The sequence below is a fragment of the Marmota monax genome, unplaced genomic scaffold (genome assembly GCF_021218885.2).
Source record: "Marmota monax isolate L192 unplaced genomic scaffold, Marmota_monax_Labrador192_F-V1.1 WCK01_AAM20220418_F8-fsc00024, whole genome shotgun sequence".
NCBI lineage: Eukaryota > Metazoa > Chordata > Mammalia > Rodentia > Sciuridae > Marmota > Marmota monax.
In genome coordinates, this window is record NW_026695224.1 from 23,423,425 (window position 1) to 23,433,295 (window position 9,871).

General features: G+C 38.1%; 1 non-coding gene across 1 annotated transcript; it reads left to right on the forward strand.

Moving 5' to 3' along the window:
• The first annotated feature begins 331 nt into the window (after positions 1-331).
• Trnat-ugu (transfer RNA threonine (anticodon UGU)) lies at positions 332-404 on the forward strand. Its single transcript has one exon. It is a non-coding gene; the product is annotated as a tRNA-Thr (tRNA).
• The last annotated feature ends 9,467 nt before the right edge of the window (positions 405-9,871 follow it).

Sequence of the window (9,871 nt, forward strand, 5' to 3'; positions counted from 1 at the left end):
AGCAAAAAGCCACACAGTGACTCTCTCCTCCTTGTATATAGAATATAGTCCACAGTCCTCAGTATGCCCTTGGGATTATCACCTTTTCCCCCGCAGTGCATTACCCAATTCTCAAATATGCCATGCACTTTGTTCAGACTATTTCCTAAGCCTGGGATGCCCTTTTCCAAAACCCATCTAGCAATTCCACGCATCCTCCTGTGTGCAGGCCTGTTCACCACAGCAGCTTGCCCGTGCCTGGTGCCTACCTTGCATCTGGTAGATGCCTCAGGAACACTGGGCAATGAATGTAGGAAAAAGGCATCTGTAGAAATGTGCTGTTATGGGGGCTGGGGTTGTAGCTCAGTTGGTAGAGTGCTTGCCTTGTATGCACAAGGCCCTGGGTTCAATCCCCAGCACTACCAAAAAAACAAAAAACAAAAGAAATGTGCTGTTGCCTATGTGTTTTCTGCAATGTTTTGCACACTAAGTTAGATGGTTATACTTGAAATTTATTTTGTTTGTTCTAATTAATTATACATGACAGTAGAGTGCATTTAGATATATCATACATAGAGGGAGTATAATTTCTCATTCTTCTGGTTGCACATGATGTAGAATCCCACCGGTCGTATAGTTATATATGTACATAGGGTAACAATGTCTGATTCGTTCTACTTTCCTTCCTACCCCATACCCCCTCCCCTCCCTTTACTCCCCTCTACCTAAAGTAAAACTCGATTCTTCCCTAGCACCCACCCCCAATTTATGAATTAGCATCCACATATCAGAGAAAACATTTGGCCTTTGTTTTTTGGGGATTAGCTTATTTTACTTAACTTGATATTCTCCAGCTCCATCTATTTGCTGGCAAATGCCATAATTTCATTCTTCTTTAAGGGTGAGTAATATTCCATCATCTATATATACCACATTTTCTTTAGCCATTCATCTGTTGAAGGGCACCTAGGTTTAGAAATGTGCTGTTATACATAAATATATAACTATACAACTGGTGAGATTCTACATCACATGCAACCACAAGAATGAGAAATTATACTCCATCTGTATGATGTATCTAAGTGCATTCTACTGTCATGTATAACTAATTAGAACAAACAAAATAAATTTCAAGTATAATCATCTAACTTAGTGTGCAAACCATTGCAGAAAACCCAGGGGCAACAGCACATTTCACATAGTTTGGCTATTGTGAGTTCAGCTGTTATAAACAATGATGTGGCTGCATCACTCTAACATGCTGATTTTAAGTCCTTTGGCTATAAACCGAGGAATGAGATAACTATGTCAAAACATGGTTACATTCCAAGTTTTCTGAGGAAGCTCCATACTGCTTTCCATAATGGTTGCACCAATTTGCATTCCCACCAGCAATGTCTGAGTATATTTGAAATTTTAAAGAACCCTTCAACCCAGGGTTAGATGGTTAGTTTTAGAATTTTAGAGAAGTCTTCCACCTGGGGAAAATATACCTTCTCAAGGCATATCTGTTTTCCTAAGGAAATTTTGATTTATTCCTGGATATTTCTTAATTTTCATTAGAGGATCTTTTGAGTGTCTTTCCCATCAATTCCTTGTACTTAATGTAAGTATTGTCAGAATAGTCTCTGAGAAAAGACCACTATGGATTCTAGATTTAGGCCCAAATTGAGTCAGATAAGATTTTATACTCACATATAGGCCTAAATATCTAGTTGCTTTATAGTTAAAACAAGCTCTTTCAAGAATTATCTTAAAGCCAAAGGATTTTTTCAGAAGCCTTGAGACCAAAAGCTACAATTCAACTATACCCGTGATTCTGGCCTTTGGCTCCAAACATTTATCAAATAAATTAATAAACTACAAGTGAAGTTCTGATATCAGAGGCATTGTTTTTGAGATACTTTTAAGCCCTGGATTTACACAGGAAAATTATAGGGGTCCCACGTGGAAGAAAGTCAAGATGAACAGCATCCATGATGCCCATAGTTTTAGATATGATGTTGAAAATGGTTGGCTTTTAATATGATATATAACATCACTATTATTTCTAGTATTGGCCACTATGATTTAGTTATTTTTAATACTTCCATTAAGTGAATCCTTCATTGTTTTTAATTTTTAAAATTTTCTCACAAAGCATATCAGTCATGATAGGTTTTTTTTAATATCACGAATTTCACATTTCTGAGATTTAACATGACAAAAATTTATTACACAAAGTTTATGGTAGGACAACATTTCTGGGCATCTCCCCAGTAACTCCAGGATCCATGCCCAGCTGTCTCCTAGGGAACTCTTGGTGTCCTCTCTGGATCCTCTGCATGAGGCTGGCCAAAAGAGAGACTTTGGAGGGTCATACTACATATCTTAGAGGCGAGCCGAGGAAGTGGCATTCTTCAGCCTCGTGATGTGCTGGAGCTGACTCATCGCAGCACACAGGGTAGCCTGGTAAATTTTTTGACATTTTTCAAGCTGATTATTAAGCACAGGTATCATTTAAAATTGAAAAATTAAATAATTAAAGTAAAAATGAAAAACAAAGGTAATTACTCAGATCTCATCATTCCCTAGTTCATTGTATTTTATCATTATCATAGAGATTATTTATAAGAGATGCAAAGGCTCTATAATGATGGCTACTGTGCATCTATTCCTAACTTCATGTTTGCTGACACCATTTTAGTAGTTTGGAATAAATCATCATGGAGGTATTTACACCATGAAAATTGGCACACACTATAAATCAGAGATTGATTTTTTGTTTTATTGATTATCCCAGAGACTTTTTAAAGTTGTAAAATATTATAACCTAGATTAATTACAACACGGTTGCATCTGTAGCCATTATATTGAGAACAGCACAAAATATTGAGGAATATTCTTCCAGTATTTGAAAACTGACCATTGATTCAGCCAAGAATTTGCCCATATTTGTGATAAACAAGTAATTTTTGACATATAGCTTTATTATTTTACTTACTCATTAGCATAAAAGAAAACAGAACCCAGTATTCATGTAGATATACTCATTTATCTACCCTCATTAATCACTTGTAACTAGGGGTAGCTACAGTGCAAGGGTTTGATAAAAAAAAAAAACAGTGACAGCATTCTGAGCAAATCAATCAGCTACTACATGATGACATATTTTTAAATGTAATTGTGATATTATTAATTGTAAATAATGCACTACCCATCCCTCATGTTAACAAATTTATCATTATTCAAGTACATAGGCATATGTTATCTTCTGTTAAACATTTCCTAGCTCACCTGTGCTCCCCTGGCCAGATTTCAAGTTTGTGGTCTCAACCTAGATGCCAGGATTGCAGGGTAATTAGTTTATCTGTGTGTCTAGAAAGGAGAGAACCTAGTATTTGCGAGTACTGTCTGTCCATCTCTCCCAAATCCACCTTTCTGGTCAAGTAAGGAAAAAGTTCATCCCTTCTTCCTGTGGGTAACACATACCCATCTCCTGTACAGACAGTCCAAAGTCCCATCCAGTCATGGCATCCAGCTCCAAATCAAAAACCTCTGAGTAGCACAAAGGCTTCTCTATCATGTGGGGTGTGACTCTTCTTGGCATGGCAACCAATGAACTAAAAGAAGTTTATCTTCTCTCCCCACAACGTATATAATGCAGTGGAGCAAAATGACTCCAATAATTGCAAATTCCCTATTTAAAAAGGAGGTACACTACAATCATTTATTCTTCACAAATGCTAGAACCCTATGGGAAGGTTTATGAAGGTCTCCTCCCTGATAAAGACCCAATTCTGCCCTCTAGAAAGAAATCCCCTCATATCTGAAATGGGTGCTGTGAAGTTCACCCTTATTGGGGAACTGGGTAGACTTAATAGCCTATGGCCTGCTTTCTGCTTACACAGGAGGGACTAAAGATGTTTTATGTGTCAAGTAGGCAAAAGCTTCTTTAATCCAGACTGACATTATGTTAGCAGTACAGTTCTCCCAAAAATTAGTTGTCTGTTTGCAGCCCACTCAGTAGTGTATGTGCCGATAACTACATCCAAGGTTATACCCTACAAGGTGGCCTTCAAACCTGCCTCCCTCTCTCCTTGTTTGTCATTCATCCTATACTGTCAGGGACCTAGAAGCACTGAGCTTTTTCAACCCCTTTGACTCTGCAAATATCTGGACTCCTTTTACTCCCATTTATTTCTGCTTACAAACCTGCTTATTCTCTCCTGAGTTCATCTCCTTAACAACTGAACAAAGGTTGCCAATAAAAACCAACACACACATTATTAATAGTCTGATTTCTAGACTTCTCCTCTACAGCTACCAGCTTAAGAGATCTCATAACTGCTGTGTTACCACCGGTGAGTTTCACTACTAAGGACCATGAGCCTCATCTTCCTAGTCTGTTATAGTTAAAGCTTCGTCCCAGGGTTTCATAAACTGACTTCCAGACCACTCACGTATAATCGAATCAAGCCTTTATTGAAGCACACCGGTGGCGGCTGACCAGAACATAAAGCTGTTCCCCTGATCAGCCCCGAACAATTGCAAGGGCACTCCTTATAAGCCTGAAAACCGCAAAAGGGATGTTCTGGGGGTCTAGCCAATGCAAGCAAGCCAGGTTACAGAAGCGGGACAGTGCAGTCAAGCGGAGGGAAGCCTAACCAATCACAGTTAACCCAGTCACCCCAGTTGCAGAAACAGAGCCCTGTTACCCTAGTTACAGAAACAATACCCCAATAGGTAGTTCCGTGTTCTTAAAGGTTGGTTTCTATAGCAAAAGGAAAAGAACATCTTGCTCCAAGTCATGACTCTTCTACTTGGCATGGTTGTTTTACAGGATGAAGTCATAAAACAAAATGGAGTCACATTTGCTCCTACTATCACAGTCAACTATAACGTTGTCCTGGCTACTCGCTGCATGACCACTAAGCCAGTGTCACATGTTTTAGGTTATTAGGGTATCACTTCTCTTCAAGGCATAAATTTCTTTATTAGTCAAATAGAATAGGCTAAGTTATGGTTATAAAAAAAAATCTAGCAGGTTGACACAACAAAATAAACATCTTAACACAATAAAATCATTTCTGCTAATGGAAAGTTCATGTGGCTTTTTGCAGTAGGGAAACTGTCCTCCAGGTAGTGATTCTGGATAGAAGATTTTTCCCACCTGGTGGCTCTCTGTCCCCTGAGCCTTCCTTGGGATCCTCAGCACTGAATCTTCAGCACCCAGCTAACCAACCAGCAAAAAGAGTGTAGAAGATCACACGGGGCATTTTAGGGCCAAGTCCTAGAAGGGGAATGGGGACCCTCGAAGGGTCCCTCCCCGTGCCATCAGTCATGACTCAGTCACATGATCCCATGTACACATAGGGGATCTTAAGTGCTTTCATGCTGAGTTCATCTCAACACTACCAGGTTCAACTACTGAATTCATCTCAGCACTTCTTACCAGGGAAGAGAAAATACAGATACTGGTGAGCAGTAGCATCTGTCGACACACAAAAGAGGACAGAATTAATTATATCCTTTTCCTGACTAAAATCAGACCCCAAAAGGCCTGAGCTTGTCTCCTAACTTCCTCCACCCATCTTCTCCGTTGAGATTTTCCAGTATTTCAGTTTCACCATTCCTTATTTTTAAGCCAAATGTGTTATTTGTTGGTTGGTTGAGTGCTTGCTTTTGTTCATTTTTGCAGTTGAAATAAACTCAGTTTACTGGTGTGTTTCACCTATTTTTTGTTTGTTTGGTGTTTGTTCACTGCTGCTTCCTCTATCTTCTTTTCTTCTAGTTTAACTTTCCTCCTCAAAACTATTTCCTCTATTTATTCATTCAGTGAAGGACTCAGACAAGTAGACTCATCTTTGTATACATGGAAATGTCTTTTTATCACCTCAGTTTTTGAATGACAATTTAGTAGAGTAGAAAAGTCAAGATTGTCAGTCATTTTCCTTGAGCATATTGAAAGTTGTTCCATTATCTTCTTGAGGGTTATTCTGACAGAATTTAGCTATCAGATTTAATGGCTGCTTTTTTTGTAGATGAGCTGGCTTATTTCTTTCTGGAAGCTTTTATTTCCTGCTTCACTATACCGTGTCTAGGCTTGGATTTGGTTTTGTTTTTTGTTTTGTTTTGTTTATCACACTTGAAAGCCTGTATGCTTTTTCAATCTAAGAACCCACATCCTCCTTCAGTTTGGAATTTCTCATCTGTTTTCTGAACTATTTCCTCTCCCCACCCCCTCTCTCTCTCTCTCCTCCCTCCTTCTCTCTTTTCTCCCTCTCCCTCTCTCTTGTCCCACCCCTATCATTTCTACTAGACCTGCATTGGAGATTTTCATTCTGAGATTTCCATTACTCCTTTATTGTATTTTACATCTATCTCTTTATATAGTACTTTTATTTCCTCTGGTTTCTCTTCCAATTTGCTCATTCTCATTTCAGCCATGTCTAATCTCTGATCCACCATTGACGGTATATACATCAATGACTGATTTTCATTTCTGAAATTATCTTTCATTTCTTAAAACTACATTGACTTTTTTCTTTTTTCTGATGTCCTAATCTCATCATCTAATCTCATGTCCTAATGTTCATCATCTCTTTGAATATTTTAAGCAAATAATTAAACTTTCTTTTATATTCCTCTAATTGCTATTGGATCTGTGGTGTGATTTCTTCCTATTCACGTACCTTCAAACTATCTCTCATAACATTGGATTTACTTATGTGTTTTGTCACATTGTCAATTAGCCTGTTTTCAATGTGGGGATCCTATACATGTCCTATATCTTTATGATTCACTTCCATATTGTGCTAGGAATACTATAGGAATTAATAATTTCAGATCAATTTTTGTGATTGTCTCTAGACTCTGAATAAGCATGGTTAGTAAGGGAATTTGCCACCCCAAACACACACATATTAAATATATTGATATCTCATAGTCCCTTCTACCCACTGACCACCAACACTACATCTGAAGGCTGACACAGTTTTTCTGACTACATATCTCTTCATTGTTTCAAGGTGACTCATTATAGATCTTCTTAGCACCTATGCCCAGGTCTAAAGGCATATATATATATATATATATATATATATATATATATATTTTTTTTTTTTTTTTTGTAGTTACTTCCATGAGCTATATGGTTTTATGTGCTATGAGTCCTCTTTACTTCAGACACTTAGAAATGTTTGTTTTCTTGATTTAAATTTTCAACCTTTAAACTTTATTTATTTTAGCATTTCTTTGTGTTTCCATACCATTTAGCTGGCCAAGGTGACTTCAAAGTAATCTATGCAAAGTTAAATACTCAATAGTAGCAAACACTTATAATGAAAAACAAGAGTCTCCTTCCAACACCTCTCCAAATGCTACCATGTTCTGCTCTTCAAGGGCAACCAGTCTCAGTTCCTCTAGCTGTTTATTCTGATATTACCTCCAGACTTGGACACAATATATTTAAATTGCTATTTTTATTTTCAGTGTTAGAAATTAGCCAGGGACTTTGTGTTATGATAAATTAGAACCTAACTATCATGTTCCATGTTACATTATTCCTCTTTTTAGTTATACAGTCAATTTTTATACCAATATGATTATGTTAACATTGTTCCCTATTGAGCCAAGTAGGGAACCATGATTGCATTTTCTTTCTAGAGCAACTTTGGGAAATTCTGTAAGCTTCTCTTTGCTCTTTATTTGCATGCAAAGTTTGCTACCTGCTTATCTTTGCCCTTTCCCTGAAAATATGCCATCACATCAGGTTTTCACTCAACTCCTTTGTGTTAGTTATCTATGGCTGCATAACAAATTGCCCCCAAGCTTTGCACCACAATGAGCATTTGTTCTCTAAAAAGTTCTGTGGGAAAGCAATAAGACTTGGATTAGCTGGGTCCTCTGACTTAGAATCTTTCATAACATTGCCATTAAGGTGTCAGCCAGGGCTTTAGTCAACTCAGGGTTCAACTAGGACAGGATATGCTTATAAGGTCCCTTGAATAGTTGTTTGCAAAATTCAGTTCCTCCTAGAGTTTGACCACAGATCTCCCTTACTTGCTTGCTCCAGGGACCTCTTCATAGGGCAGCTCATAACATGGCAGCTGGCTCTCATTATGGCAAGCAACATGGAAGCCAGAGTTTTTCTAAACTTTCACCACGGAATTAATATCCTATTACTTTAACCATATTCTATTTATTAGAAGCAAATCACTTGGTCCAGCTCCAGAGGAGAGGATTATACAAGGGCATGATTACCAGGAGTCTGAGATCATTAAAAATCATTTAAGAAGATGCTTACCACACCCTTGTAATTTTCCCTAGAGCTCTTTTTCTCTCATTTGCTCTAATATGGACCAGTTAATCCCTAGTCCTGCTCTCAGCTGACATCCTGAGAATTCCCTTCACCATTTTCCTGAGTTGTAGTCAGTGTCCTGGGTCCTATGTCTCCTTTTGTCATTAACTCTCTTATTCCAGGGGAGTCTCTTTGCAACTAGTTCTCCCAGACAAATATCCTGGGAAGGTAAATTTTGTAAGTCTTTTCATATCTGAAATGTCTTTATATCAATATCCCCAAACATCTGTCCAGGTACAGAATTCAACCTTAAAAATTACTTTCCATCAGAACTTGTCAAGCCTGGCTCTGTTTTCTTTTAGCATGAAGTGGAGCTATTGAGATGCCTTGTCTCTCATTCCTCCTCAGTGACCTGTTTTTCCATCCCCTTTAGAAACTTTCGGAATCTTATCCATATCCCAGATGTTCTGAAATTTCACAATGATGCTTTTTGGTTAAGGCCCAGTCTTAATTCACTGTGCCTTTTCAGCCTGAGGTTCATATCATTAAGTTTTGGGAATTATTTGTATATATTTTCCTTGGTTATTTCCTCTTTTCATCGTATCATCTCTCTCTCTCTCTAGAATTCCTAGTAGTTGGATATTAGACCTTTTAGATCAGGGGTAAGCAAATGTTTTTGTAAAGGGCCAGATAGTCAACATTTTACACTTTGTGGGCCACATATGGCCTCTGATTACCATCATCATCATCATCATCATCATCATCATCATCATTATCATCATCATCATTATTATTATTCCTTCTCCTTTTCATCCTTCTCCTTCTCCTCCTCCTTCTTCAATACAACCATTTGCAAATTTTAAAAGCATTCTTAACTTAAGGGACATACACAAAACAGGACACAGAACAGGATTTGGCCCAAGAACCATTAATTGCCAATCTCAATAGATAGAATTATCTTCTATGTCTCTCATCTCTTCTCTCAAGAAGTGTTTTCTATTACTTCTTGCTATAGTTTCTAAGAGGTTTCCTTGATTTATCCTCTAATTCTTCCAGCCCATTTTTAAGGTTCGGTACATCTATTTTTTAAATTCTAAATTTTCTTTCTAATTTGCTAATCATTTCCTCTGTGTAATATCTTCTCCGATCTCTCTAAAGATAGAAAATAGCGGTTGTTTTTTTCTTTTTTCCTGTTTCCTACCTGATCTCTGTTTCCTTCATATGTTTCTTTTCTATTTTTGTTTCTTCTTCCATTTCAGGGGTTTTCTTTAAAATCCTTGCCTGTCCCTTTATTTAGATGTGAGATTCTAAACAGGGAGCATTTGGGGGTTGGGGGGAGTGGGAGCAGGACTTGCCAGCTAATGGGCTTCACTTTAGGGTGACAAGTGCAGAATGCAAGTATGGGGAAGCCTGCTACCTAGGGCTGCCCAGTTTCTCCAGTGAGGGAACTTCTGACCTTCTGCCCAGAGGAGGATAGATGCCTGCTGCTGGTGCTTTGTCCACTGAGCCTGGGAGGTGGAAAGAAGGCCAGGTGTTCTGGTCACTGATTTTGTCTAAATCTCAAGTCCTCCATTCACACCACTTCCTCGGTGAACTTTTAGGCTGTGACTT